General features: G+C 42.2%; 1 protein-coding gene and 1 long non-coding RNA gene across 4 annotated transcripts in view; one reads left to right on the top strand and one right to left on the bottom strand.

Annotated features, from left to right (window-relative positions):
• The window catches only part of pvrl2l (PVR cell adhesion molecule related 2 like), a 477835-nt gene that overhangs the window by 140839 nt on the left and 309204 nt on the right, over positions 1-27792 (top strand). The gene's annotated exons all lie outside the window — the stretch shown is intronic.
• On the bottom strand, positions 19454-19933 carry LOC146313416 (uncharacterized). The gene is made up of 2 exons (XR_014772107.1): positions 19706-19933; positions 19454-19625 (listed from the first exon to the last, which is right to left on the bottom strand). It is a non-coding gene; the product is annotated as an uncharacterized LOC146313416 (long non-coding RNA).

Below are 27792 nucleotides of genomic sequence, written 5' to 3'. Positions count from 1 at the left end.
CTTACGTGGAACGATCTCGCCTCGCGCTCCTCGTCTCTTCTTCTCCCCGCTCTGTTCTGACTTCACCTCCCCCTCCTCCCCTCTTGTTGTATTTCTCCTTGTCGCGCTTTTTCGTGCGCTATTACCCGTCACTTTCACAGGTAATACGATTAACCTCGTGATTCAGGGAAGGGAAAATAGCCTTTGCTACGACCACGACATTAATCCTTCGCACATAAGATTTATGTATGTCTCTGTCTCTCTGTTAGACTCTCTGTCTCACCTGTCCCCTCTCTCTGTTTCTCTGCCGGTGTGTGAACAAGCCAGTAATGAAACATATACATGTAGGTATATATATACATACATAATATCCAGGCTACACACAGGGATAATCATTAACACACACACACACATACCATTCAGACTACACGGCACACAAACAAGCCATTCACAAAAGTAATGTCCTGCCAGAGGGGACTGTGGGAAAATGAGTTTTTGGATGGATTATTAATGTGTTGTGTTAGTCTGGCCCTCTGCCCTGGTCTCCGCTGGTCTTGTCGTGAAGTGGCGCGCTGTCCGTGGTCCACAGTACACACACAGCGCTCTAAATCCCGTGGTGGATGTAAAAACATAGGATTAGTGGAAACACAGGCTTTCATGCCGGTCCCAAATGTTTCAAAATCCACGTGGGGATTTGGCGATGTGACTTACTGTGGCCATCCTGTAATTATGGCCTGTGTTGTGTGCAGCTCAGCGAGGGAATGGCGAGTGTGCAATTTAGCTGATATACATCACAGTGTGGTGGTGGACTGTGAGAATAGAGACATGCTGGAGCTGTCTGACAGCGGAGAATTAGTACAGCGAGGAGAGTTCATTATGTCTGTTCATGTCTGTTGAAAACATGGCCGACTTTGTTTGAGTGCACGTGTGTGTGGGGGGGGGGTATATGGAAGAGCGGCGAGGGGTTTTAGTGTTGATTCCACCAGGCGTGGATGCAGGTCCAGGTCTCACAACCATTTTGAGTCGCCACCCTGCAGAATATCCAAATTGCATATAGTTGGGGTGTTACTCCCGAAGCTTGGCGGGAGCTCAGGGCTGTGCTGTTGCATTTCTCAGTTGACTAGAGCCAGAATGAGAGCAAATGTGCCAATTTAAAAAGGTGTGTTTTAAGACGGGATGTGAAGGTTGAACAAGAGTAAATATTGCAGATGTCTTGTGAGAGTTATGGAGACGGGTGGGGCAGAGCAGCTGAAGGCTCTCGACCGTGTGGTAGCCAAGCGAGTAGCGGTGGTGTGGGGAGTTGGTTAGCAGACGAGGATCTGAGAGTTCGGGAGGATGTGTAGATATCAAGGACTTTGGGAAGATACAAAAGGGCTCAACCATGAAGGGCATTAAAAGCAAGAGGCAGAATCTTGAAATCCATACAGTATTTATCAGGCAGCCAGTGAAGAGCAGGAATGATGTGATCTGTGATCAGGAGTTCTGCTAATGAGCTGAATTCTTGAAGTTGAAGACACTTGAGAGGAAGACCGAAGAGGATAGAACTGCAACAGTTCAGCCCAAATATGATGAAATAGTAACAGCTAAAGAATGCTTCAAATAATTTTTCAATATAGATATATATTTTTTAGATAAAATAATCAACCTGTCCAGGGCGTACGCCCTCTCTCTCCAGTGTCAGCTGGGATAAACTCCAGCCTCCTGCGACTTTCCGAAGGATAAGCAGTTTTTGAGGCCAGGAGAAGAAGCTGAGAATCTGGCAGAGATGTTTTGACTCCCAAAACTCAGATCAAATTGTCAGTCCAGGCAGTGCTGATCAACTATGAATCAAGATTCTGTTGCTGCCTTGCCTTTTTCATGCTTCAAATGCAATAATCCAAAAAAACTCCAGCACACCATTGTTACAGCAGGACTGGTTATCTGAATTTGTGGAACTGTACCAACACAGGCAGGAAACCATCAGCAAATCCATTAATGTCAGAAAAAGAAGAATTGCTATATGCACTTTTCAAAGTCCACGAACTAAAACACATGAAAGTTTCCAGGCTGGTGCAAGAGAACATCATTAGTGGAGAAGGAGAAGCAGAAGAACACAACAACGACCGGCTGCATCAAATCATGTTCATTTATGTCGTGTTCAGACAGGATTTATTGTGAGTTTGAGTTGCATGATTGTACATTAAACATGCGCCTCTTACAATTGTGATTATTATTCAGGATCGTAGGAGAAAAATGAAACTCGACTGAAGGAGAAAACCCTCTCAGTGAGCTCCGTTTGAGAGGGTTTTCTCTTGTGAACAATGAAATAAAATGGCTGTTAGTGCAATTATATTTGGGAACCGTCTGTAGTTTGGGCTATAAAATGAACAATGGCTGTCATGGTTAAAAGGCATTGCATTTATGGGAGAAATACAACTTGTATCATATGAGGATAAGTAGTTATGGATAACAGATGGACGGATAATCCAGTGCAGAATCACTGTTATGAAGTAAAGTAGCTGAAAAATTCATCTTATTTGCAGATACTACTGTGGCAGTGGTTCCCAAATGATGCGCCGGGGCACACTGGTGTGGCGTAAAAGTGAGGCTTTTTCTCTCTTGTGAACAGAAGCACACTATCCTGAGAAAATGCACTTATTTGAGGGTATAATTTCTTCTACTGTCAAAACACATTGGTCGTGTTTCAGGCTGCAGCACATGTAATAAGAACTTCTTTTTGAATACTTTTGTCTCTTTTCTCACAGCAGCGGAGAGAGGAAAAACTATCAATTGGAAAACCTTCTGAACATTGAAATAAAATGGCTGCAAGTGTCATTATACTTGGGAACCGTCTGTAGTTTGGACTGTAATGCAAAAATTGTCTGTCACGGTTAAAAGCCTCTGTATTTTTGGCAGAAATACAACATGTATCATATGAGAATAAGTGGTTAAAGATAATAGATGGATGGATAATTCAGTGCTGAATCACTGTTATCAGGCCAGCAGACATTAAGCACCTCGAAAATTCATCTGATGTGCAGATAATACTGTGACAGTGTTTCCCAGATGATGTGCCGGGACACACGTGTGGCGCAGAGATCAGTATTTTTCCTGAAAATGAGACATTTTCTGTCTTGGCAACAGAAGCACACTGTTCTGGGAATCCTGGGAAGTGCACTTGTTTTTAAATAAAATTTTGGCTTCTGTCAAAACACATTGGACGTATTTCAGGAAACAAGAACTTTTTTTTATACATTTGTCTATGTATAAAACATAAAAGACTGTGAACTCTGTTTGAAAGGTTTTTCTTACAGCAGTGGAGAGGAAAGAAACACATTTATTTGAGGGAAAACCTTGTGAACAATAAAATAAAATTGCTGTAAGTGTGATTCTGCTTGAGAAAAGTCTGTAGTTTGGACTATAATGTGAAAATTGGCCGTCATGGTTAAAAGCCTGCGGGAGGAATACAGACTTGTAAAGGCACTTATGCTTCTTGGTTTGACCGATCTGTGGCAGCGGCTCTGTACGTCCTGTGTGTTTATGTGAGGGAATGTTTGTGTTTTTGTATCCGCCGCCATGGGAGGCTCCGCGGATGCTGAATTGTAATTGCGGTGGTGTGGCTGCTCGTTGTGGTTCTGACATGTGGAAATAAGGGGAAAAAAACTAGGTTTCTACCATCTTTGCTCTCCGTCTTTGTAGCCGCATCCCTCCTTCTGCTTTGTAACGCAACAAATCTCTCCATTATAATTTCTCTGTCCCTTCTGACGCCCTCCTCGGCTGCCTCCGTGTTCTACTCCTCTGTCGTTCCACTTGTTGCGGGGAGGTGTGAAAGCTGTCTTTTGTCAGACAGCCGAGAACGATGTTGAAAGGCGCAGCAGAGCGGTCTGTTATTTTACCTTGTTGGCTGTATAATTTCAGTCTTCTCCTTCAGGGATTGAACGAGTTGAGTTTAAACGTTCAGAAGATAACATCGGTTCATCTTTAATTAAGGATGACTCGTTTCTTGGTTTGTTCCTGCCACCCTTTGTACTCTTTGTCCAAATGCAGCAGAAGATCTGCATTCGGCGCCTGATAGGAGAGTCTGGCACTTCATTATTTCAGTCCTCACACTTTAATTTTAAGTAGGGATGCACGATACTGGATTTTTGCCAATATCCAATATTTTCCAACTAATTTTGTATTGCTGGGGCTGATTGATATATCAACTTATTACTAAGATAACATCACGTCTCTCTTGCAGTGGAATTAACATATTATGCAGACTCTTATCATGATGGCTCACTGGCAGATGAAGACATAAAAATGCTCCAAAATGTTCATATTCACTGGACAAAATGAAATTAAAGAAACTACCACTGACAGCTTTTTATTCACTGTTGCCAGTTTGTCTAAGAGGCTGTTTACACCTGATATTAAGTGTACTGGGTGATATCTGGTCACAAGTGGAAAGCTCTGAGTGGACGTGTGAATGTATCTAAGATGCTTTGAGGTCGCATTTGAGATACGATCACTCAGACCTAATTTTTTTTTTAGCTGCGTTCATGCAAATGTGTCAAAGGCCGCATACTCAGTTGACATCCTGTAAGTTCATCGTCTGGTTCACTGTAATGCAAACTGCATGTCTGGGCTCTTTTACCTGCAGCAGATGTCTGTAAACACACCAATAACTGCAATATCCCCAGACTCCCTTTAAAAATGGTGCAATTTTGAAAGTTGTTAACTGAAGAGAAACTTTATAAACTTTGCGCGACATCATCCATGACAAATTCTTTATTCTTCATGCCCCCTTGTAAATTCTGCATTAAATGCAGTAAATTAAGTTGTTTTTTTCCCTTAGAAAAAGAAATTGCGTTGTCGTGAAGAGCAGACAGGAGAGACGCTCACCTACGCTGTCTGTGACACTGTTAATCAAGCCCTTTCTTAATCATCTGTGATCTGAAAACATCTGTCAGAAAAAGTCAAATCGTGCTCTTGCTCACAGTTAAGTTAGAAAATCCCACCATGTAGCGTCTCTCCTGCCTGGTTTGCTGACAGCGCAGGTAAAAGATGAGGCTCATGAGGGCTGATGTATTTTCTGCCTTATATATTTTATGCCTAATTAGATAGGACAGCTGAAGTTATGACAGGAAAAGGGGGAGAGAGAGGAGGGGATCCGACATACGGCAAAGGGCTGCAGGCTGGAGCTGAACCCACGGTCACTGCAGAGGACTCAGTACATGAGACGTGGACAGTCCCCTAGCTGATCTGCCAGGGCTGTCGGAGGAAGGATTACACAGGGGTTTAGCTTGAACTGTCGAATCTTTGTACTGTTGAATGACCAAATGGTGAGTAATGGACAATCATCTAACAAACCAGCATGAGTGTTTACTTGCATGAAATCTCTGGACCGATGTGATGTTTCATTTTAAAGCTACATCCTTCAATACTGATGACATGCCGATATTATCGTGCGTCCTTTATTTTTACCTAAATTGACAGAAAAGCAAACTTAACTTTCAAACTGTCCGAACATCCACCTGAATATGATTACATCGACTAAAAAGAGTCAATACTGTTTCATCCAAACGTGGTGTTTTCTCCACTGTTTCTATCCCCAACTGAGACTAAACATCTTTGAGCTGTTTCTGTGCTGTCAGATTTTTGCGGCACATGGTAAATACAATCTAAACAGCAGCTGCATCAGTCTGTGATGTATTTAAAGAGATTATTTACTTATTATAACGGGAATAGACAGAAATTCTGCATCTGGTATCTGAAAAATCTTGAGTATTCAGCCTGTTAAAGGAGTTTCTTTGACAACCTCACACTCAAACTACCTTCGAACCCTTTTTAAGTGTCATAAGTAGTTTAAGCAGTGTTTTCTGACTGTGTGAAGTAGAAGAAAACCTGCCCAGAAATGCATAATTCCAGCAGCGATGGCCCAAAACTGTACGTCATCTGTTTTCAAGAATTTTCCCAGACTAGGATGTAAACAGCGGCTAATTGCGAGCGAGACGTCTCCAGAGGGGGAGAATGTAAATGCAGAATCTGCAGAAGTGCTGCAGAGCGGTCAAAGATGAACATGGGACACCGGGAGAGAGCAGAGACACACACACGGATAATCCAGCTGCTGGTGAATGACTGTCACAGATCAGCTGAACGGCTTCGCGGGCAGCGTGTGGGGGAGACGGATCAATAAAACAAGCGCACCAACACTTTTCAGGTGCTCAGAGGGCGAGACTGTGTGTGTGTTGGTTTGTATGAAAGGAATGATGAAACTCTGCTGACTTATAAAAAAAATCACCTGTTTGTGCTTCTGGAGGAGCTCAAGCTGCCTTTTTAACAAAGCAAAGCAACTTAAAGGGCCTAAAAATTTCCACCTCAGGGACCGCAAACACAACAGTCCTTTTTTAAAAAGTAAATTACAGAATATATTAACTAATAATGACTGTAATCAAAGCCAAACTATAGAATTCGTAACACCCCCACATACCGTATGACACGGCTCTATAAAAACATAACTTTCATAATTAAGATCTGATGAGTTATGTTCATTTTTAGCCCTGATCATGGAGGCTTTCACATCAGGGACCTGAGCCTGCATCTGAGTACACTTGACCCCCCAAAGTCCAGCTTGTTTTATTACTGCAGACGCTGTGTACTGTACCCGGGCGCGGTTCATTGATCCATGCCTGGGTCGACTTTAAAAGTTGGTTTCAAGTACGGTTCAGGGGTGAAAACAACCGCACCAAAACGAGGACGTGGACTGCCACTGTCAGGCTTTTCTAAACTGATGTCGTGTAGGTGATGATGCGCTCGGGTGACTGCCAGGATTATTTATTTTATTGTTACCATTGTAGGTGGAGCAAATGCACTTAAACTGGCTCCATGAAAGCTGAAAGAAGTTTGGATTTTATGAGGCATAAAAAAGTTAGGGCCTCACCAGCACGGCATTGGCTGGTACGATACACTGAGAAGATGATGCTTTAATTACGAGCATGTGATGTAAGATGTTTGCAGCGTGGAGGTTTTTTGCAAGGCAGCAATGGCACTGACGGGCAGAGGGAGAGATGAGAGGTTTTAGCGGTTTAAATAGACCGCAAGATTGGAAGGGTGCGTTTGGTTTGTGCTACAGAGAGTGAGGCGTGTACATGTGATTGCGGTGCAGCTCGAGTTGACTGCCTGAATTATCAAAAGGAGATCGGATTGAATAAGTTAAACGTGTGATCTGGAGAAAGTTCAGAGATACAGTATTAGGTAATATTACTGTTTTTCTCAGAGTCATAAACTAATAAATACGCTCTGACAGACCTTTTTCATGTGTTTGGTGTAGTCTAAAGTGATGTCAAACAGCAGTATCAGGTTATTTCAGCTCAGTTCTTTAGTTTCTGTGTGATCAGTTAACATAATCATGACCCTAAACCTTTGGAAACCCCTATTCTAACTTAATATTCATTGCTAAGGGAATTGTTGAGGCTTCAAAGCATCAAAATGATTTAATATTGACATATAATTAATTATGAAATATATTCCCACATCCTCTTAATGTACCTTTCATTGATTTCTCTCTTTTTATATTTAGTTAAAGTTTTATGACCTCTCTGAAGCACATTACTGCTTCCCCTTTAACTTGGGAATATTGAAAAATCTGAATCTGATTTGTGCATTATTTGTGCTTTCCTGAATTACATATTCATATTTGGGTGCATTACTACTCTGCAATTAAGCAGGAAAAAAATATGTGCATACATCTGCATCTGCATCTGCAATCAGCCAAACCGAGTCAGAAAATATTGGCATATCTGCAAAAGAAAAAATCCAATATCATGCATCCCTGTGAAAAAAAAATGTTATCAAATGTTTATTTTTCTGTTTGTTTTGAACATCACTCACTGAAAATCCAACATTTTATTAGATACAGATATTGCTCATGAAGGTCACATCAACATTAATACATTAATAAATTATTAATAACAAAAATGTCAGTGAGGAGCTCTCTTTTCAAAGTGCTCTGTAGATACTGTTGGAGTAGATCAAGGCTTATGTAAATATCACATTTATGTGCTTGAGTACATAAAACCTTAAAATGTAAAACAAACACAGGGATGTGCTTTTATCTACAAATCATGAACAGCATCCTCTGCGACCTGATGAAAAGAGAGGCAAGAAACATCTTTCTTTGATCATATTATTTCGTGTCAGTGTTTCTGAGCGACAGCTGGACAGATGTGCAGGTACAGTGGCAGGCTGCCATCCAGGACATCCATACAGGGTGGCGGGGAGAGGGGGGGGCGGGCAGCAACAGGCTGTAATTGCTCTGAAATGAATACAGTGTGAAGCAGCAATTCTGCAGCCCCTAGCAACAAAGAGGCAGACAGGCAGGCGGGCGGGCGGGCGGGCTGGTAAATAAAGCAGAGACACAGTACAGAGCTGCTGCAGCTTTCAGCTCGCTCCATCTCTCCGTCTCAGCTCCTTTTAAATTCCAATTTAAAGGCTTTCAGGATGTATTTAGGCTTCACTTCTGTTCTCCCACTCTCTATGATATCATTTGCTCTTGTTTAACTCTCTCCTACTTTCATTTCTACTTCACCCGGTCGTCCGCCCCTCCTCTCCCTCTCCCTATATGTTTCTTGTCCTCCTCCTCTCCTCTCCTTTTCCTCTCCTCTCCTCCCTCCCTGCCGGCCGTCCCTCAGGTCAGCAGCAGAGAGTCTAGATGTTGCTTGTCAATAATTTAATAAGGAGGGAGCGCTCCCCTCTTAACCAGGCCTTTGAATTATTAACCTGCGCGTCCGTGTGAACTGTGTGCGTTGCTGCCTTGCGTCAGATGTGATTGTACATTAGCCCGCGCGTATGTTTCGGCCACTGTGCTTACGTGTGAAGCGTGATAAAATAATTGCCTGTCAAAAGATGATGAAGCGTGCCAGCTGAGCACAAATCGGTTCTTTCTGCAGCGGCTGTTTGGATTGTTTTGGGTGTACAAGTGTGTGTGTGTGTGTGTGTGGAGGTAGATAGCCAGGGAATACATGGCATGCATGTTTTATAAGGGCCTGTCTGCACTGCCTGGTAAACGAGATGCAGTCTTCATTTGTCTTGTCGTGAGTGTGTGCAGATGTGTGTGTGTGTGTGTGTACAGTCATCTGTGTGTGTTTTGAGATGCAAAGGTTCAGTTGTGCGCATGCATCTGCTCAAGAGCTGAGACATGGAGTTTAATGCAGTTCTATTTGTCACTGCAGAGTTTAAGTGAGTGCAGGTGTAGCATTGGTTATTAATGCTGAATGGTGTGTGTGTGTGTGTGTGTGTGTGTGTGTGTGTGTGTGTGTGTGTGTGTGTGTGTGTGTGAACACGCAGCTGGGCTTCTAAGTTAGAGTACGCTTGTGTCCCTGTCTTTGCTTACTCTGGCAGAAGCATAGGAGTGAGCGCGAGGGTGAGAAAGAGTCCAGTGGCTGCATACGTCTCAATGAAAGGTGCAGCATCCATCATAGAGGCGGCAGAACTGAGCTCAGAGACCTGAAGGAGGCCTCAGTGGCTCAGACTGAGCGCGGTCAGGCAGATGGATGTTGTTTACAGGTTGCGAGGTGCTTATTGATGTATGTTTTTAATTGTGTGCTGTGGGTGAGAGCCTCCAGTTACAGTACATATAAAGACTGTGTGGGTTTGCACTTTACTTGAATGCAGCTCATTCCAGTGTGCAGGAATGTGGTGATGGAGAACATGACCGGGGTGGCCGCGGCTCGGGAGGGAGAGCGGGCCGTCCACAGACAAACATCACGATTGCCACCGATGTGACCGAGCGTCTTTGCTTCGCCTGACTGGGCAGCTTTAATAAGAACATAATAAAAAAAGACATTGTGCAATGACCAGCAGCAACAGCTCCCTTTTATGTTCTCTCCCGTATGTCGACAACAGAACTTTGCCACTGATTCCTGCCTTACGGCAACTCCAAGGCGACACTCTTTACTGACAGCTTTCAAATCAACAGATCATTGGTTTTATGTCCCGACTGAACTGTCATTTACGTTTTCAAATTCTTCGATAAGAAGATTGTCGGGATGGTCTCAAGGGTGATATAATGCCCAGCAAGCTACACCGTGTCCTCTCTGCAGTGTCATTTCAATCGATTTTTGATTTAATATTGAAAGTATGTCGCCCCTAGTCCTGATGGTAGAGGGCTCGGTGGTTGATGACCGTCAGATAGTGGCAAACAACAATGGCATCGTCAATCATGTCTGCATGTCAGAGCGTCCTTGGCCCTGATACTGAACCCAAAATTACTTGTGATGCATGTGTCAATATGACCTGAGCTTTGCTTGACTAGACCTGACCTGACTTAGACTTGAGACAGATGACTTGAAAGGACTTTCTTAAAAGTAAATATTTGCATTTCTCTCGGCAGACCTGTAGATGCCAACGTACGTGTTATCTATCATGGTGGAGGCTGACATTAGTCCAAATATAACATTTTAATTCAAGTATTATGTTGTTGTTTTTACTTTAGAGTCCTGTGGAGTCCTTCTCTCCAATGTTATTCATTTAGGCTGTTTATGGGATGTTATCGATTGGCACAAAATGTGAAATGTCAGTGAGATTTTTGAGGTGCGAAACTGGTGGAGATCATCAGAATTTCATTTGACTCGACTTGTGACTTGTTTGACTTGTAGCGGGGACTTGACTTGACTCTCATCACAGTAACCTGGGAGTTGCTTGAGTCTTGAAGGTGAAGACTTGAGACTTGCTTGTGACTTACTTTTGGATGACCTCATTACCAAATGATGTGAAATTGTTTAACTTCATGTTTTATTTTCATTAAGATTTTTAATGGTTTGTCCCACTCTTCCACCCTTAATTACATGCAAATGCATTACAAGACTAGGAGTATGCGCTTCACATCACACTCAAACTCTAGCAAAGTAAACTGCCACAAACTTATTCTGGAGCTCGTGATATAATCCACCCTCCAGTCTGCAGCATCACCACCTACAGTCCCAACATATTTTTCACTAGTAGTAGCAGTAATATTAACAGGCTACCTGTCATTATTTCTTTAAATTAGATGTGGAGTCCTTGGATGATGACAGCATTTCCACAGCTGAAGGCAGAACTTGCACTTCACTGTGATGCTGTTTCTCTTTTCTAATTTAAAGGCAAAATAATTGCAAAACTTCCACCTGGTGAAGCATTTATTCACTTGGCTGGTTAGCTGGTGTCATTGAGCCCAGACAGACACAGAGTTTATTTTAACTTGAAGTTTAAAATTATAATCCGGCTAATAATCCTTATTTTTATGAAATGTATCTGTAATCTGATTACATCTTTTTTCTGTCATTGTAATGGAATTCAGTTACCTTTTTATCCTAATTACTTAACTCTGTAACAAACAATCCAGTATTCCCAGAGTAGTAAAGCTCTTTGAGTGATTCATAGACTAGAAAAGGTCTATGCATCCAGATTAGTATTATAAATAACTGGTTGAACTTATAGCAACACTTTTCGAGTCATAATCAAATAAACATGAATGTTGTTTCCTCTCTCTGACTTCTCACCGGGGCAGCCGAAGCCGTCGTAAACCCTCAGGGTTTGCCTTATTTTCCTCTGCAGCGCGCTGATTGATTATGCATCATGTCTCAACAGCTCTCCCAGACACAACAAAGAAAATTTGTCCGGCATTTCATTCACATCCTGCATGACCACGCGCCCCTCCTTGCTGTGAATTTTAATTGGCTGCATCTGTAGGATTTCACAGAGGTGCTGCAGAGTGCCGGCGCTGCAGTTGGGGAGAAAAAGGCTTATTAGCTCCTCACCTTTCAAAGCAAGGCAGGCGTGTGCTCTCGGAGTCAACACGATGCAGTGCTGCACAACAGACCGGTGCCTAGTTAGCTCCCACAGCTAGCTCCCCTTTGAAGTTTTTCTTGTTGGTTGGTGGAAACTTTTACAATTGAGCGTTTGGGTTGGGATTAGCCGTTTCTAGCTAATGACCCCTAAAGACTGATGCTGCTGTGTTTAAAATCAGTGATGTGATGTGATGATGTGCCGTCTCCTTAAGCAAACAAACAAAATTCAACAGGCTGACAGCCATATGCTGCTAAAAATGAGATGCCATCATGCTCAGGGAAGTGCTAGCTTGTTAGCTTTTCCTTTGAGGTCTTGGGACTTTGTTGTGGAAGCTAATTAGCGTTATGTTTTAGCTCTCCGGGAGACTTGACAAGTCGAATGTGGAGGTAGCTGGTAGACAGGGGAGGTGGTGGGTATCCTTCTCTCTTGCCTGGATAATTTATCACATGCATCAAAGATGTTAATTCTATATTTTGCAGAGAACTTGAAAGGAATACCGTGATTTTCCTGTCTTGTTAAATGTGGACAAATTGCCCAGAGAGTGTGCAACCTGCTCTCCATCCTTTGATGTTCTCACTGTTATCTAAGAGCTCTGAATATTGCTGTAATCAGCGGGTGAGGTTTAAAGATCGGGAGGTATTATTACACTCCACTTTCTCAAGTGGAGCTGCATTTCCCGACCGGCCTGGTGATTAGACGAGAAATGGACACAACAGCCAGATCGGGCATTAAAAATGTCCTTGAGCAAGACAGAGAACCTCTTGCTCATTTCAGGTTAGATGCTTTTAGATGCCTGTTGTGCATACATTTATAAAGCGGACGAATGCTTGATGGTTAATGGACTACATTTAATGCATTTCTGTCTCAGCAAACAAAGCACTTTACAGTTTACCTTCCAACCATCCAGACACTGATGGTGATGCAGTTCGATGTACTGGCCTGTTTATTGAGACGAAAGTTGTGCTCAGTGTCTTGCTTGCGGACACTTTTCCATGTGGACTGGAGGGGCTGGACACCACCGACGCTGTAAATATCCGCAGCCTCCCAGCTGAATCATATCAGTGCAAGAGAAGAACAACTTATTTAGCTTCTGTAGATTCTCAAATTAACAAACAAACAAACATTCATCTCAACAAAACCAGGCTTTTATTTGAAGCAGGCCTGTATTAAAGACACCTTTGTTGACTGTTGGAGAAGGTGCCAAACAGCAGCTGAACAAAGTTAAAATACCAAAGCATTAAGCAACTAAAGAGCCAGATGTTTTTTTCAGGAGTTGGTGGAGACCAAACCAGAGGTAAAAGCTGAGGTTACAATAAACCACTCCATTCAGGGAGTTAAGATGTTACAATCGCAACAAATATTGCAAATTTAACAAATCCCTCTGCAACTGTGATTTTTTGGTAAGATTACTAAAAGTGCTGAGCACAGTGTGGTTTTATTCTCCCTGAAACAAGTTGTCTTTGATTTCTGCTGACTTTCACTCCAGTTTCACTTAACTTTCCACAACTGCATTGCAAGAAACACCTAAAAACTTTGCAACAGCCATCGCAGTCTTTTAGAAAAGCTGCTGTGGAATCATGTACTTTAGGCTGCGATGATCCTGAAAAAGCCAGAGAAATTCAAGAGTCACTGATAAACATCACATTCTTATGATCAGTTTTCTATAATGACCAGCTACCGTTTTACCAGCTACCAGCTTTTTAATCATTCGCTCTCCCTTTATTTCTTGTCGTCATGCAGAGCGCTTCAGAGTAAAACACAGCAGCTTCTGTCTCATCTTCTCGCTGCACCATTATCGATGTTGAAGTATCGCTCCCGCTACCAGAGTTTTTGAATGATACCCAGTCGTAGTCATTCCATTGCTCTGCTTCTGCACTGTATACACTTACATGGATTAAACAAAGGTTAAAGTTTCTCAACGCATCATTTCAACCCTACATTAAAGCATTCACAGTTTCTTATGAGCTGTCCTACAAAGGATAAAGGCAGTAACTTCTCAGAGTGCAGAACTGAGAAAAATCGTCCTTAAGTTTTCGTGCTGTCGAGCCAAAATAGTCGCAGGCAGATCATTGGATATGTGGCGAATTTATAACTTTATATCAGGTCATTCTCTCTACATATTAATCCTGACCTCTGATTTGACCTTTGACCTTATTTGGAAGTTCCTGTATTCTGCCTTTGCAAAGTTTACCAAAAACATACTGGATCACACCAAAGGAAAAGTCGCATTTTATCTCATCACAGGATAATGACAAATATGATAAACTCCTTAGTCCTTAGCACCATTTACTCTTATTCTTTGCATTATTGTTATTATCATTATTTATTTTCAACATTTATTATCATATTATGGTGTGCTTGTGAGATTCCCTGTAACTTTTGAAATCTCAGTGGTTTTGGGATGTTTCTGAGCATTTGATGCTACTAATATTTATATTCTAAGAAAATAAAACTGGAATTTTAAATAGGAAAGTCAATATGCTGCAACAGAAAAAAATATTAAAATCCATCAAACCTTTTCTGATAAAATATGACACTTTAATTTTAAGGTGTGTCTGAGAGTTATGTGGTCTTACTTTCATATTTTTCTGTGCCGCTGTTATATATGATAGTATAATTCCCACAGTTGACATATTTCTTCATTTTCCTGCAGATATTTTACACGTTAGAATACTGTAACTGAAGCTTAAACCAGGGAGGTTATTGTGCTTATTTTTACACTGTGTTGTTCCCAGCATGCTTTGCTGAAGAAGTACAGCGGTAAGAGGTAGTGAGAGGTAGTTACTGAAGTGCAGCAAAGACACTAATGTACCTCTCCAACTCTCTTTGAGCAGCTGAGTGTGTGTGAATGTTCCTTTGTATCATCTCTCACACACACACGCACGCACGCACGCACACACACACACACACACACACACACACACACACACACACATACAGATACATATAAGACTCTAACCTACATGCGAGTGTCAGTCTGATATGTGCATGCCTGGCTACACTCACGCATGCATCGGTTGCAGAGCAGCATAAGTACTTTACACTCTCATGTTCAAATCCCCACATGGTGTAATTCTCTCTTGGTCACCGTGCTGTGGTCTCGTCCTTGGTATTGGTCTCACACACACACACACACACACACACACACATGCACACACACACACATAAACACACAAGAATAATACTTAGAATTTGTTTTTACGCACCAACATACACTTCATTTTCCATCTGTCACACAAAAACCGTTAAATCTCTTTTTAATTTTCTCAGTATGCCGCTTTTATATAGCTTAGGCACACAACCAATCACATGCACGCGCAGAAACACACACACACACACACACACAGCAGCGGCACAGGCCTCAAAGGAGACAAATGATGGGAATGAAGTGGCATAAAGGGAGAGATAAAAAATGGGGGAAGAGGGAGACGCAGACAGACAGCGAGGAAAGCAACGAGGAGTGACACGGAGGGAGAAAAAAAAGAGTAACATGATAAAAAGGACCGAAGAAGACAGTGAGAAACGGCAAAAAACAAGAGCGACTGAGGAGAAGAAAGTGATAGTCGGGGAGAGGAAAGGATTCAAAGAGACTTTATGGAGGGACGGATATGAATAAGGAAAATAAAGAGTGACGGGGAAGGATGAGAAGAGTGACTGAGAAAGAGACAGAAATAGTTAAAAAGCTGTGACAGTGACAGAGTGTAACAAAGGGAGACGTGGTGAAAGAGCTGTGAATGATGGGAGAGAGACACGCATGAATATATAACTCTAAATATCTAACTATAGTATACCATAATACAATGATAGGAAATAAAACATCACTTAAAAGAGCGTCCTGATGCTTTTGCGCGTTTCAGCCCATTAACTCCAAATCAGACTTTACATTACTGCTGACCATTTTCCTAAACTGTAACACAAGTTTTTAGATTGAATCCCTGCTTTTCAGACAGCCTGGGCTGGTTTCAGCTCATCACGGAAAACTACAATATGCTCAGGAAATCACTCACCTAGACTTAGAACGTCCCGGCGATAGCCTGACGAACGCGCTGCTTTAACACGCTGCCGGCGTCTGGAAGAAGAAAGGTCAAACTTGTCTTCTTGTTAATATCGAGGTCAAAGATAAAAGTGACAGCTTTAGAAAAACATTTCCCAAGGTCTCAGATAGTGATACATTACAATTCATATGAATAAATGCTGTTGTTAGATAATATTCTAAAATGGGCTTTTTGTTCACCTTGGACATCCTGATGTGTCTGATAAGTTCTGACTTAACAACTTCGCTCTCTGAGAGCGACTGGAGACAGTTCGTTTTTGTGCTGATTTTTGCTAGGATTGATGTGTACAACTTGTAGATACTTATTATAAAACTTGTGATATATTTACCATAATAAATTATAAAACGACGATGATGAACGTGTCAACAATGCTATAGTTGCGATGTCTTTCTGTTCCTGCCTGTAACTTGTGGGTATTTTTTTTTTGCCTGTTTCACATTAATCAGAGTTCAAATTAATGCCAAATGTTTGCCAAATGAGTAAGTGTCTATTTATGAGTCATGAAAAATTATTCAGAATCTTTTAAAAGGAGTAGGTGTTTGTAACGGTTAAATTCAGCAGTATGTTAATGGAGTTTGGCTTGTTATTGTCAAGTTATAAAGTTGCGCTCATCTCGTGCTCCTGCAGTGGTCCTGCAGCCTGCCTGAGCTTCCTCGAGTCTGAGGAGGAGCATACGGGGGGAAACAGCTGGCTTCAACCATAGATTGTATATTAAACAGGATTTTAACCTATTTAATATACCATTCACGTCTCAAGCTTGATATTTGGACAGCAGCAGTAATTTTGGACGGATTTTTTTTTTTACATATTGCTCCTTTAACAGTTGCTGTTGGTAGACTGATGAACACGCTGCTAAAGTGATCTGCCTTACCTGCAAACAGGTGAATTTGATGCTGAAGGCCGGCCCAGTGGCTCAGTTGGTGCAGAGTGCAACCTGTGTATGAGGGCTGCGTCCTCAGAGGACTCCTCTGGGGTTCACTTCCAGCCTGCGGCCCTTTGCTGCATGTCCTCTTCCCTCTCCTGTTTCCTGCCTGTCTACAAGCTGTCCTGTCCAATTAGAGGCTATAAGCTGAAAGAATTTAATGTTAAATGCCATTTTATGCCGTAATGAGACCAACCTCAAATCCCACGACAAGTTCATGGGTTTTCCTGTATGACCCTGAATCATGCACTGCCTCCCTAAATTGGCACTAATCAAAACTTTACCCCTGTGTTCAAGTGATGGCTTTTTGTCATTCAGACCCTGGTGACTTTTAATCTTTATTCACACATGACGAGGCCATAAAAACAGAGCCACAATGCTCTGTGATATTACCTGGTCTCTGACAGGGAGCAGTAGAGGTTCTTGGTGCTACTTGGTTATTTTTGGTCGATTGGTTGATTGGTTACAAGTAACGAGTAATGGCCTATCAACAGTTACAGCTATTGTGCCTCAGAGAGGCACAGAGAGTGGAGCTGCTCCGGTGAGTGAGCAGAGCTGTATTTCAGAGTTTCAATGAACATCTAAATCTCACATCTATATATTTCTAAGATGACAAGCATGCCCAGTTCTCAGCCTACGGGATCTTAGTCCACAGAGGCGAAGTCACCTCAGAGTAAATCACAACATGCATCTTTCATGTCTTTTCACTGTAACTCAGCATCAAGTCTCAGGGAACTTTTACTTCACAAAAAAAAAAGAAAACAACAGCAGCAGCAGCAAAACTGTATTTCACACCATGTTAGTTAACTTTAACGACTAACCTGTGGCTCACATCCACGCCGAACAGCGGGGGAGGGGGGAGCTGTACAGATCACAAATCAACTACTTTCTGTTACACCGCTGGCAAACAGCAGTGAGTTTAAAATAGTAATATGAAGATGTGTTCGCAGTTCTCTCCAAAGCTGCGTCACTGATGGATCTTATAACTTTGTTCGTTTGAAGCCTTGATTAATGACCATCGTGAGCATGAAGCACCATCATCTGGACTCAATGCAAATCTACAAAAACATTTTCTCATTACTTTCATTAATTAATATTATTAGAAAGCCATTAAGTTGTATTAATGCATAATTGTTTACATGCTGTATAATGAGTGTAGCAGGATATTCAGATACATAAAGAGGGAAACAGTTGGTCTGATTACTGTTGCGGTTGTTTGTAATGATGTTTTTTTACAAAAAGAAACGTCTTTTTGAAAAAAAAAAAAAAAAAAGAAACTTAAATCAGGCTCGTTCAAAGTGTTTCGCGGTCTATTAAACTAAATTTAATTTCCTTGTGCACATGAGTTGAGAACTGAGTGATAAATATAGGCCATTACGGCGCTCTTAATAAGGCAGAACAAGATACGCATTTAATTTCTCTCTGTGTATTTTACTTTGTGCTGCTGTGGTCTCATCCAGCGGCATTCAAACGGCTGCCAAATACTGGTGCCATGTCGGAAATGTTGCAGGAATGTTTGACCTGATACGATTTTTGTTATAACTTATAAGTGAAAGTGACTCTTAACCATTAGCTAAAGTTCGCTGTAACTATTAACTGAATTTTAATCAACAATCAACCATTTATTAGTGTTACCAGATGTAGAGTTACAAAAACATATTAACAGCATTGGAAAAAATCTGTTTCGAAAGTGCTAAATTCCACTAACAAGAAAATGTAAAAAAAGCAACACTCTGCAGCAGGAGCAGTAAATTATTGGCCATGTGATGGCCAACACAGTCGGCGGCTCTCAGGCTTTTTAGACAAGTACCTTTCTTGAAGGACCTAACTAAGATCGTATCATTTTAGAGACATGAGAGCATGTGGTGATTGCTCCTCTGGGAAACTTGAAAAAACAAAGAAGAGAGAGTGTACAAAACAGCCCGAATGAAAGAGAGGCTGCACAAGGAGCCGGGCTTTGAGGAAAATGAGCAATGCAACAGGCCATTGGATGTGAGGACGGCTGACTGCTGGCCAGGAGCAGATGAAAGCAGAGAAAAGTGGCGTGCGGGGCGAGAGATGAAGAGGAGCACAGAAAATGATGGAGATGAAAGAGAAAGGGGGGGGGGGGGGGTGCGACAGAGGGACAATGGGTTTCTGGGAGGGGAGGAGAGCAGAGGGCCGACCTTGAGAAAATGTTGGAGGGAGGGGATGACTGAGACAAAGGGGGAAAGAGAGACAAAAATAGAGAGAGGAGGAGAGGAGAGGTAGAGTCGGGAGAGTTGGATGAGCCTGAGGGAAGGTGAGGATGAACAACAGTCTTATGAACAGGAGGGATGCAGGGAAACAGAGTTCTTCAGCAGTTTGATAAACTACATGTTGTCAGCTTTGGAACTATTGGATATATTCAGTGCACACAAGCAAGCATTTATGATGTATGAATGATCTTTAAAATTAGTTTCTGACACCTCGATAGCTCTGACAACATGGCTGAAAACTTCTAAACTTACATCTCCCCCAAAAGTGTGAACTGACACAGTTCATTTCAGTGCATTCCAGAGCTGCTTCCAAAGATGTGGACATATCTGTCGCAATAACAACCTTTAGTCTTCTTGGGAGGGTTTCCAAGGTCTCTCAACTGGTTTCTCATATGGGCACAGCATTTTGAATAACTGTCAGTGTTAGGTTCAGAGTTTGGCCAGGACCCCAGACGCAGAGAGCGAGATAAAAGCAGTTTTCAAAGAGTTTATTGTTTCACAAAAGAGCAAAAAACAACGGAAGGCGAGGGCAGGTGCTGGACGCGGTCGGCTGGCTGGCGCAGCGGGGTCGACAGGAGGGGAACCGTGCTGGCGTAGGTTCAGGAGCACGAGTGCTGCACCCACGGTCGGAAGAGGAACTGAAGGCTGCACAAAAACACTGTTGATTAGAGTCACGAAGGAAAAAACACCAAAGATCCACTAGAAAGCTTGCTGCGCTACATTACCGACAACGACTGAATAGTCCGGCACAGGAGTGGAGACTAGGCCAAGCTCATATACCCGGGGAAGTGCACTGATGAGAGCCAGGTGCGTCTCATTATGCTGAGCCAGCCAATGACCGCCGCCGCTGCCACACACACTGCCCTGGAAGGAAAGGGGAGGGGGGAAAAAGGGAAACAAGGAAAACCGAAACACCAAGAACACCAAAACAAATCCAAAAAACTCAACAACCATGACAGTCAGTCTGGTTTTAGAGCAGCAGAGCACTGAAACACTCCTAAATAAGGTGACAGATGACTTAACCCTTGCAGCAGACAAAGGTCAGCATTTCATTCAGGTTCTGTTGGACTTAACTGAAGCCTTTAACATAGTAGATCACTCCACCCTGCTACAGCATCTTGAAACATGGGTTGGTCTACAAGGGACTGCTCTAAATTTATTATGCTCCTACCTATCTAACAGCACCTTTTCTGTTATTGTTGTTGGGAATTCTTCTGTTTCCCATTTTACTTACGGAGTTCTGCAAGGGTCAGTCCTGGGTCCATTATTATTTTCTATTTATAGGTTGCCATTGGATCAGGTCAGTGCCATTGTTATGTTGATGACGCTCAGTTATATGTACCTTTATAATCCACTAATCAAAGCAACCTAACCCAACTCTCCACCCGCTTTTCAGATATCAGTTGCTGGTCATCCACAAACTTCTTCAAACTTAACAGTGACAAAACGGAAATAATCTCTTTGGAAAAAGGTCAAGCCACTAGGCTTACTTTATGCACATGCAGAGACCCAAGGATAGAGTTTTAAAAGCCTTTATCAGTTAGGACATATCAAGGTTGAAAATCTCACAACACGCCAACCAGTTTCAACCCACACGGGGTCTTCTTCGGGGAATGAATGGAAAAAGAAGTCCTCTTTCCATTCATGCCCGTTTTGTGAGATTTCTAACCTTGATATGCCCTAACCAATAAAGGCCTTTGAAACTATATCCTTGGCTCTGTAGCAAGTGTGTCTGAAGGAAGCCAAAAGGCTTCCCCTTTTTCCTAGTTGACCAGATTTACTTCAAGAGCACCCTGCATTCACTCAGACTAATCTACAACTGTGAGCACCTGCTGGTTGCTTCTGAGAAATCATCTTTTTTTGCTGCACTCAAGCTTACAGATAGTCTGCAATCTTGGAGCCTAATCACACAAAATAAAGCCAACTGCAAGAAATGTCAGTGTTTTATTCAATTCTGGCCTTGCTTTAGTCAGGTTTTTTTTATTAATTTAGATTAATATCTAAAATCAGAGCATTCTTATCCTTTGAGGATTTGCGCAGGGTTGTCCTTACTTTTATTTTTTCCCGTTTAGGTTTCTGTAATGCCCTTTACACAGGTGTTTCTCAGGCTTCTCTCCATCGCCTTCATTTAGTCCAAAATGCTGCTGCTGGGATTATCACTGAGTGAAGAAAACAAGATCACATTATTCTCATTCTGGCTTTTCCTCCACTGGCTTCCGGTGCACCTGCGCATCGAATTTAAAATTTTAGTGTTAACCCTCTTTGAGCCCCTTGCTAAGAGGCTACAAAGGGCGATCGGGCAATCAGGAAATCAGGAAACTACGTACCACAGGATGTTACATGGTTAGCTGTGTCATATTGTAATCACTAAAACTTCTGCTTCTGTTAACTCCTACATTTCTGTTGCCATTTGAACAGACTTTGTAAACCCATATGTTAGTAGCTCTACTGAGTACGCTTTGCTATTTTGTACAATCTTGAATTAAAAAGCGCAAAGGAAACACAATGTTTTTGGAACTGCAACATGTTAGCGAAGGCTTGTTGTATGGGGATAAAACTGCCTCTTCCACCTTAATGGAATATTTCGTGGCCACAGAGTAACTTTCTGTAGCCACTGGGCCATTGGGTCATGGTTAATGTTGAACCCTGCCATTTTTTATGGACCTGGTCTTGAAAAACAAAACAAGCCCAGACCAAAAGCACACAAATGTGTGTGGAATGCATTGTCCACATACTTTTGGCCACATATATATTTGTCAGTTATAACTCCTGTTCAGCTCATCGCTGTTCTATGCTGCAGATGCCATGAGTATGAAGGATGGTGGTCTGTCCTGTTCAACAGTTCAACAGCCTCTTAAAGTGGTTTAAAATACAAAAAAATCATAAAGGAAATTTCATTTGTCACTCTTAAAAAAAACATTTTCCAGAAACAACAGAACAGTTTTCTTTGGAACTACTTTGCAGTGAAAAAAAAAAGTCCTTTGTTGACAGCCAGGTCTGTGGGTTGTCCACAGTAATGAGGACACTGATTCTGGAGGAGATGTTGCTGTTGAATATTTGTTGTATTTTTCAACACTCTGAGACCACATAAGAAATTCTGTTCACTGACATCGTATTGGGTTGGAGGCACAAATCTCACAACCTTGACAAATAAACCCAAAACTTTCTGCAGCACTCGATGACACTCGAGATAAATAATGAAGTCTATGCTGACGCTTTACGTTAGTGAACGCATTTTTGTCCCTAACTAAAACAAACAAACAAAAAAAAAACCTTCAAATCTTCAATATGTTCTTTCTATTGTCCCATCACGCTCACAGGCACCATGCTTTGCTCTAGTAGTTTAGTAATTTTTATATGCAGTCTCATTTCCAAGAAATACATAAATAGGGCAGCAGCTTCACCGCCCACTACATCAGTTTAGCTTGTCTACCCCGAGGCTGATAAGACTGTCAAACTGGAAACAGAATGTGACGACATATTGTTAGAGTCAAGAGGCCAGCAGACAGATAATAAGACGCGAGATGCTTCATGCAAGTGAAACAGGAGAGAAGAGCAGTTCTTTTTTTGTTTTTTAACATGTTCTTTTCAGGTCTATGAACAGCTTCATTTTTTTTTTCAATACCTTAAATACTTGTTAGTACACAGTATTAAATGATATTTACCATTTGACATTGACTCAAAAAGGTTCTAGTAGGGTTTAGAAACATACAAAACATTCATACATGACATTCACTTCAGCCTCAGCTTTACTATTTTGTGCAGATTAGCAAATGTTAGCGTACAAACACACTAAACCACTGGTTCCAAAACGGGGGGATGGGGTGTAGAGCCACTGTAGGGGGTCATGGATGACCAGGAGAGAGAAATGAGATGAAACAAAGTTAAATTAATCATCTGTGTATGAGTCTGTTTGGGAGTATAAGTCATGCAACAGACTCTGAAGTGTTTCTGTCTTTTAATTCACACTGCACACACACTGAAATGACTGATTCTGATCCTTTAGATCAGGAGCCAAAATGTTTTTCATAGAGTGACAGAGCAGGGACCTCCTACTACATTCATCGCATTAAATATTTTCTGCTCTTCTCTCGTTTGCACTTACACATAAATGCCAAGTCAGCAGCAGTTGTATCGTGGCTAATGTTATCTGCGTTATCCTCACCATCTGCACATTCGCCGGTGGTTTCTGAAGTGGAGGGGGCGTCTTGCTTTTGCAAGAAGTTACAAAATGATCCACTGTGACTCACAAGAGCGGCTGTGCAACTGGGATAATAATACAGCAAATTGGAAAATATGTGTCAGTAATACGTAGCTAACTAGTTCACTGTTGTGGAGAGGTGCTGCACAGTGACTTAGTAGGTCAGCTGGCTCGCATGAGTGCACAAGGATTCATGGGTAGCATTATGTCAGTGTGTATTTTAAATGGTTTAGGGCTTTTAAAAAATAAAAAATAGGCGGATTTAGCTTTGCTATGTTAAATTCATGTTAATGTGTACTTTTTTAACTTTTAAAATGATCAAACAATAATTTGGGAGACGTCCTGCAGTAAATGAGGAGCCCCTTGGGGTCCCAAACCCCCTGTTGTTGCTTTAGAAGTTACATGTTTTAATTGATCTCATTTCATGCATTTTTTTTTAAAGTCTTACTGAATCTTGCTTTTGAAAAATAATTTGATTCCACTTTTTTCGGTAATTAGAAAAATAGATCCACGATTGAATTCCCACACACTGGCCTGTCTGTGCATACTGTAAGTAAACCGAGCCAAACAAATAAATGAGAGCGTGTCAGATGGTCTGGAGGAGGTGAGAGCGAGGGACTCGGAGAGGGGAGGGGAAGGAGAGAGGAGGATGGAGAAGGAGGCAGAAAACGGGAGCAGGAGGACAGCGGACGACAAGAAAGATGGGAAGGAAAGAGATGAGAGGGGGGGAGTCAGTCAGAGGGCAGGAGGGAGGAGGAGGAGAGGCTGACGGCTCGAGTTGAGGAGATCCGTCTGCTTAGTGCCTGTCAGTTCGACAGAAGAGAGACTGGAAACAGCTGGGGGCTCTCACAGCATGTGTGTGTGCGTGTGTGTGTGTGTGTGTGTATGTGTGTGTTACTGCCAACTGCCAACACAGGCCACCCTGTGTGTGGTGTATGTGTGTGTTTACGGGAGAGAAAGATGGGGGGCACGGCAAGGACAGCCAGAGATCAAAGACACACCCACATACACATACACGCACACGCACACGCACACGCACACACACACAGACACACACACACACAGACACACACACACACACTAGTTTTTGTGTACTAAAACGACACTGCCACCCAAATAAGTTTTTTTGCTGCACTAGAGGGACACCCTGTCCTGATAATGCAAGATGTCCTCCGAGGGTTGGTATGTAAGCATGTCAAATGTCTGCTTAAACCATGAACACCAACACACACACACACACACACACACACACACACACAAAGCAGCTTGTGTTGGCAGTGATTGGTCAGACTGCAACAGTGTTGGATGTGATCTCGATACCTGCAGTGATAATAGATTCGGAGAGGTCATACACCCACACACACACACACACACAAACACGCACACACACACACACACACACACACACACACACACCACCTGCAGACGCCCGGTCGCAGCAGTTCTCACACTCTTAATATGGTGGAGCTGTCATCACTGCACCAGGAACGGAGGGGAGACAGAGGGGGTGAGGGAGGAGGAGAAAATAGGTTCTTGGATATGAATTCAGTTGTAGCGCGGCGAGCCAGAGACAAATAGGAATCCTGGGTATGAATTGAATTGTAGCAGGGAGCGCGGAGAGATTGTGTCCTATGTAATTTCAGACTATAATGTGCTGGTACACAGTGTTCTGCCCTCCCTCCCTCCAGGCCTGCATCCATTCCTTCTCATTTCTCTTCATTTTCAGAACACAAAGAGCACAGACTCCCCCCGACTCGCCGTCTGTGTGTCTCTTTCTCGTTTGCATTTCCAACGCGCTCCCTTCCTACTGTTTCGCTCTCGTCTGCCTGGCTTCTGTATCGCAGTTTTGTTGTCTCACTCTTGTGTTGGGGTATTTTCTGTCCTGTTCTTGTTTCAGTTTTATTCAGCCTGCTGCTGTACCTGATATGCACCGTTATTGTTGTTCTGTTTTGTTCTGTAGCTTTCTCTCCCCTCTGCATGTTTCTGCCTGGGCTTGTGTTTGTTTGAGGTCACTTAATGTGTCCCACGAGGGCCTCGCTGCTGCTTCATTAGCTCATGGAATATTGTATCAACAGGCTGCCTTCATGAGGAATGGTTATTGTTTGCTTTTATGATACTTGTAAACTTAGGAAGATGTTTAATTTGTGCAAGAGGAGTTTAGTTTAGCAACGGTCAAGAGGGTAGCTGTGCTCACTGTCTAGTTTTGCAGAGCACTTTCACTGGTTTAAAGTGTAACTTTGCAGCCAAATCTGAGAGAAGTATCAGCTCAGAAGCCAAGCAATGTACTGCTTCAGCATTTTATCCAGCTAGTAAAATCAATATCAGTTTAAGTGTACACTACCTTCAGAATATTTTAACTGCTTTGCCTCGCAGTCAGACGGCCTTTTTCTGTCATAAAACCACCAGTATATGAGCCAAATATCACTGTGTCTCTCTCAACCAGACTCCTTTTGCAAAACCAATACTTTTACCTCACAGAACATGTGAGTTGCGAGTCTGCCGCTGCCCGACCTGCTAGTTAGTTTGTTTTATTGTGCGACTTCAGTGAATCTGTCACAGTGATGCAAAACCCCAAAACAATAGAGGCAGCAGCAGACCAGTAACTCCTGTGTTCTGTGAGGTCAAGTTACTGATTTCATCAATGCAGTTTGGTTGGTTTTGAGAGACAAATACCTGGCCTACATAACCGTGGTTTCCCATCGGAAAACGCTGTCTGACAGCAAAGTAAAGTGGTGAAAATACTCTAAATATAGCAAACACTTAAACTTAAACTCACACCACCAACTCACATGCATTCACCTTCAACAGTTACAAACTTAGTGGTGAATAAATTGCAAGAAGAAAAACAGAAAAGATGTATTAGAAGCTATTAATCAATAATAAGCCAGCCTTTCAGACTAGAAAATGACTACATATAAAAAAAACTTCAGAACTTTAACACAGAAAATACCAAAGAAAACTGAATGAATGCAGCAGCTCTCCAGTTATCAAAGGATGTTTTAAATTAGTAGCTAAGCTTCACTTATTTTTTTTTACTATAAACTTTGCTGCTCATGATGAACTGTCTCCTCGGGGTTTATACCCTTTTGGTAAAATCGGTACTGTCAAATTCTGAGGGGAGACTGGATGCAGCTGATAAATCCAACACGGTGTGAATGCAGATTAGTGTGGACACACAAAATCACTAACTTTGGCACAGAGAAACTTGGGTATTTCAGCCACTGACAAGGCAGAAAGACGGCTGTCAAACTAAGGTTACAGTTTGATGAAGTTTAGGAAAAAGAAAACATAGATTCTGGTGTGACACAAACTCCAGTCTCTGGTTCTGTCTGTACGTAAACTGTTCTCTGCTGATCGTAATTGCTCGGGATGGTGGGCTGGATTTTACAGATGTGGAACAGCACTCGGTGTCGTGTCTGGCGTTCGGAGAGCCTCATGTTGCATTTGTGAAGTTGTTAACTTTGAGAGTAATGAATCTATTAGTTCATAATACTTGTCAGCTAATTGTTTCGATACCTGGGCACGGCTACAGAGAGAGGGAGGCTCTTCCCTGCGGTGTGTGAATTGAACGCTGAGTGTTTGAGTGTTATGACATCTGACTGAGGCTGTAATGAGGATTCATTGGAGGAGGTGGATCTGCACGGATAAATGTTGCGCTCACCACAATCACCTGCTTTATTTATTGACCAGTGTGCCGTCCAGCTCAACAGGATTGCTGCCTGTTAGTGATGATCTTTCAATGTTCGCTGAACGGTGAATTTTGACCTGACTTTGACCGCATCAGATTCATTATTAAACAGGCCTGGAGGCAAATATGTTCTTTTGGACGAAATACCTGATAATTGCTTTGATGGAGATATAACTTTAAATCTTCTAACTTTCAGTTTCAAGTGACAGTTTACCTCAAAATAGAAAATACTTATGACTGTTTTGTAGTGAGTTGCAAAGATTTGCAGATATTGGCTTTAGCTTGTGTAAAGATCATGGGGGGCTGGGGGTGGGTGGTGGAGGGGACGTGTCCACCATCCCAATCCCGGAAGAATGACTCCCATCCCATCCCGTTGCATATCTACGATTTCTGCTCCTGTTGGCTTTTTTGCCCTGTCCCGTCCCAGTCTCATGAAGGATAGTGAAATCGACTCCCATCCTGCTGGAATCCCATGGGAATCCTGTGTCCTGCAGAATTCAACCTCTAGTGTCCAACTTCAAAAACCATGACATTGTTCTCGACTTTTGAAATAATTCACACACTTTTTGAAGATTTCGTTTACCTCCCTGTCTATCTATCCTGCTGGATGGGACAGACACAAGGTCACAGCAACCTGGACCCTTGACCATCTTTGATCTTTGATCAGTTCATTCTTGAGTCCCTGTGAACATTTGTGCAAAGTTTGTAGAAACTCCCTCAAGAAATTCTTAAGATATAATAGTCACAAAAATGGAATCACCTGAAAACATAACGATTCCATCCATAAAAATACAAAGGCATAAAAGTCATAAAAAATGTTTTTCAAGGTGATTTATGAATTCTAAGTCACAGAAATCTTTCTTACTCATGGATTCAATTACATAATGATAATAATAATAATAATGATAAGAAGAAGAAGATTT

Source organism: Lutjanus erythropterus, chromosome 16 (genome assembly GCF_056507025.1).
Source record: "Lutjanus erythropterus isolate fLutEry1 chromosome 16, fLutEry1.hap2, whole genome shotgun sequence".
NCBI classification, from domain to species: Eukaryota; Metazoa; Chordata; class Actinopteri; order Lutjaniformes; family Lutjanidae; genus Lutjanus; species Lutjanus erythropterus.
The sequence above is the reverse complement of the archived record's forward strand: the minus strand, read 5'-3'. Positions and strand labels throughout refer to the sequence as shown.